The sequence below is a fragment of the Berghia stephanieae genome, chromosome 2 (assembly GCF_034508935.2).
Source record: "Berghia stephanieae isolate SIO BIC M18660-M18661 chromosome 2, UCSD_Bste_1.3, whole genome shotgun sequence".
NCBI classification, from domain to species: Eukaryota; Metazoa; Mollusca; class Gastropoda; order Nudibranchia; family Aeolidiidae; genus Berghia; species Berghia stephanieae.
The window spans coordinates 127465457-127469827 of NC_088361.1; positions in this window are offsets into that span (position 1 = coordinate 127465457).

The following is a 4371-nucleotide window of genomic DNA, read 5'->3' on the forward strand; positions in this document are numbered from 1 at the left end:
GCGCACACAAGAAAGGGAATTGGGATGGTATTTGGCATACATATTATATAGTATCTAGTTCTAAATAGATAAATGATTAGAATTATATTATGATATATAAACACAATGCCAAATACAATTCCGAAGTTTCCTTATTTCAAATGAAGTAAAGCTCCAAAACCTAATGGTAGTGATTGTAGTACTGGTGGTAGTGAGGATGATGTGGTGTTGGTGATTGTAGAAGTAGTGGTATTGATGATTATGTGGTGGTGGTGGTGGTTGTAGTTGTAGTAGTAGTGATAGTGATGATGATGTGATGGTGGTGGTGGTGATGATTGTAGTTGTAGTAGTAGTGGTAGTGATGATGATGTGGTGGTGGTTGTAGTTGTAGTAGTAGTGGTAATGGTAATGATATGGTGGTGGTGGTGGCTGTAGTAGTAGTGGTCGTGATGATGATGATGATGATGATGATGATGATGATGATGATGTGGTGGTGGTGGCTGTAGTAGTAGTGGTAATGATGATGATATGGTGGTGGCGGTTGTAGTAGTAGTGGTGGTGGTGGTTGTAGTAGTAGTGGTAATGATGATGATATGCTGGTGGTGGTTGCAGTAGTAGTGGTAATGATGATGATGTGGTGGTGGTGGTTGTAGTAGTAGCAGTTGTAATGGTGATGATATGGTGGTGGCGGTTGCAGTAGTAGTGGTAGTGATGACGATGTGGTTGTGGTGGTTGTAGTAGTAGTGGTAATGGTAAAGATATGGTGGTGGTGGTGGTGGTGGTTGTAGTAGTAGTGGTGGTGATGATGATGTGGTGGTGGTGGTTGTAGTAGTAGTGGTAATGATGATGATATGGTGGTGGTGGTGGTGGTGGTTGTAGTAGTAGTGGTGGTGATGATGATGTGGTGGTGGTGGTTGTAGTAGTAGTGGTAATGATGATGATATGGTGATGGTGGTTGCAGTAGTTGTGGTAGTGATGACGATGTGGTTGTGGTGGTTGTAGTAGTAGTGGTAATGGTAATGATGTGGTGCTGGTGGTGGTTATAGTAGTCGTGATGATGATGTGGTTGTGGTGGTTGTAGTAGTAGTGATGATGATATGCTGGTGGTGGTTGCAGTAGTAGTGGTAGTGATGACGATGTGGTTGTGGTGGTTGTAGTAGTAGTGGTAGTGATGATGATGTGCTGGTGGTGGTGTAGTAGTAGTGGTAGTGATAATGATGTGGTGGTGGTTGTAGTTGTAGTAGTAGTGATAGTGATGATGATGTGGTGGTGGTTGTAGTAGTAGTGGTGATGGTGGTTGTAGTAGTAGTGGTAATGATGATGATATGTTGGTGGTGGTTGCAGTAGTAGTGGTAGTGATGACGATGTGGTTGTGGTGGTTGTAGTAGTAGTGGCAATGTAGTAGTATCGTTCGGCTACACTTCTATGTTCAAGGTATCAATCCAGGTTCGGAAGTCATCATCACATTTGTTGATGGTTTCAAATCCCCCTTCCAGTTGTGTCTCTGGGCAATCTAGTACGAGTTGGTTTGCATCGTGTGGTGCTTGGTTGCACTTTGGACATGTTGGTTATTCTTGGAGCCCCCATTTGTGCATGTTGGCAGCTGTTCTTGTATGTTTTGACCGTAGTCTATAATTTGCAGCTACCCAGTATTTTCTTGGTTGATCCTGTAGACCTGGGAGACTTTTACAGGGATCTTCAATTAGTTCCCCTCCTATTGGTTTATTCCTTTTTCATTCCTCGCACAAGGCTTCTTGCGTGTTGTAGTTTTCTTTCTTTGATAGGTAGAAAGGTGAACGAGATTTTAGTCTTGATGTTGGGGGCGCAGTTTTGTATATGGTTTGCAGAGGAGTTCCACTATCTTCTTCAGCTCTGGATATCCATTTCTGTGTTACATCCTCTCTCCTCAAGTGGGGTGATGCTATAGCGATCATGACTAGCAGCCATTGTGTTGGAGTTGACTTCAGGCATCCAGTTACTATTCGCATCGAGTCTCTTAGTTTCGCATCAACAAGGTTTGTATGGACACTTCTCGTCCAAACAGGAGCACAATATTCTGCCACACTGTAGCAAAGGGCCAGGGTTGATGTTCTGAGAAGAGTTTGCGATGCTCCCCATGTTGTTCCTGCCAGTTTTCTGAGTAGACAATTTCGTTTCCCTATCTTTCTTGCTGTACCCTCAAGATGGGTTCTATAGGTCAGCCGTCTATCCAGTGTCACTCTGAGGTATTTTGGATTTTGATCAGTTGGTAGTGTTGTGTCATCAATCTTGATCATCAGTTTTCGTTTTGATTCCCTGTTGTTAAGATGAAATGCAGTTGCAACTGTTTTTGTCGTATTAATTTTTAAATACCATCTGTCAAAATACCTTTTCATGGCCGTGGTGTCTTTGCTAAGCGTCGTTTCTATATTATCTTCCCAGTTTCTTGATTTTTTGGTATGCTAAGGCCCAGTCATCTGCATATCCTAGTTTTGTGGAAGTTGTTTGAGGCATGTCGCTTATATAGACGTTAAACAATGCTGGTGCTAAGACTGAGACTTGTGGTACTCCATTTGTTATTCTTCTGACTCTGCTGGTGTTGCCACCAAGTACCACATGGAAATTCCTAGGTCCTGTCATGTATAAGAGCAGTTTCAAGATTTTTCTGCATGGGATTATTTTTTGCAAGTTTCCGCATCAAGCCACCAGTCCACACTGTGTCATACGCAGCAGAGAGATCAATAAACACTGTGCCTGTTTTTAATTTCTTTTCAAATCCATTTTCAAATAAGGAGGTGGGAGCAAGGACCTGCTCGGTTGTGCATCTATTTCGTTGAAACCCTGCCTGTTCAATTGGGATTATAGGATTCAAGTAAGGGGTTATTCTTGTTAATATTATTTTTTCTAGTAGTTTGTAGAGGCAACATAGTAGAGAGATGGGTCTATAGCTAGATGGCTCTGTTGCTGGTTTTCCTGGTTTGAGGATGGCTATAACTCTAGAATGTTTCCATGTTTGTGGGCATCTTTCTTTGTCAAGCATGTCAGACATTACGGCAGCCAACCAGTTCTTTGCGTTGTGTCCAAGGTGTGTTATCATATCTGGATATATGCCATCGATCCCTGCTGCTTTCCCGGATCAGCACGTTGTCGTCGTGCAGGAGCTTGCGTGCCCCAATGACCCTGAAGGTGATACCAGATTGGATGCAATCGTGCTGGAACAGCAACAGGATAGGGACCAGACGAAGGATGATCCAACCCGGCGTTCAGACAAGGCTTGCCTTTTCCTGACCCACACTTCTAATAATGAAAGGTAGTGGTAATGATAATGATATGGTGAAGTTGGTGGTTGCAGTAGTAGTGGTAGTGATGACGATGTGGTTGTGGTGGTTGTAGTAGTAGTGGTAGTGATGATGATGTGATGGTGGTGGTGTAGTAGTAGTGATAATGATGTGGTGCTGGTGGTTGTAGTAGTAGTGGTAGTGATGATATTGTGGTGGTGGTTGTAGTAGTAGAGGTAGTGATGATGATATGGTGGTGGTTGTTGCAGTTGTAGTGGTCGTGATGATGATGTGGTGGTGGTGGTTGTAATAGTGGTGGCAGTGATAGTGTAGTAGTAATGGTAGTGATGATGATGGAGTGGTGGTGGTTGTAGTGGTGATGATGATGATGTGGTGGTGTAGTGGTAGTGATAATGATGTAGGGGTGGTGGTTGTAGAAGTTGTGATAGTGATGAAGTGGTAATGGTGGTTGTAGTAGTAGTCATGTGACAGTGATATGTGGTGGTTGGAAAACACATTATAGGTTATTATAATACATGATTACACACATTCTCTAACTTCATTTTTTGACAGCTTTATAGTGGCATAAATATACGCAACAGTTCTGAACCATTTTATTGTGGATTTTGATATTGTTTGTTGTTTTTCTTGTGTCGTTATGTTGACATAGAGACCGAATGAATGGTAATGCTTACATTCCCAGCCAACGATAAAATGGCGCTGAATGCTTTCATTGGTGGACACTTTTTAGGCTCCGTACGTATTCTCATTCGTTTAATTCTATGCGTTTTATTTAGATTATGATAGGTTCTATGTAGCCAGTTTGAACTGGTAACTCTCGAAGTTGAAAAATCAATTTGTTTTCATAAGCCGTTTATTTAGCATGTAAAAAATGTGTTTGGCATTTTTTTTTAATATATGCATTTTAAGATTTAATTTTTCATTTTCATGTCGCTTAATTTTTCCAGTTTATAAGACAATTAACATTTCTTCAACAAAATATACAAATATTCACACTTAAATGGCAGGGTGAGATGAACATGGCATCAGGGAAAGAAAATTAAGATTTATTGCGATTTTTTATTTTTCGGATTTTAGCAGAAAAAGTGATACTTTGAAAAGTTTGGTATTTGGC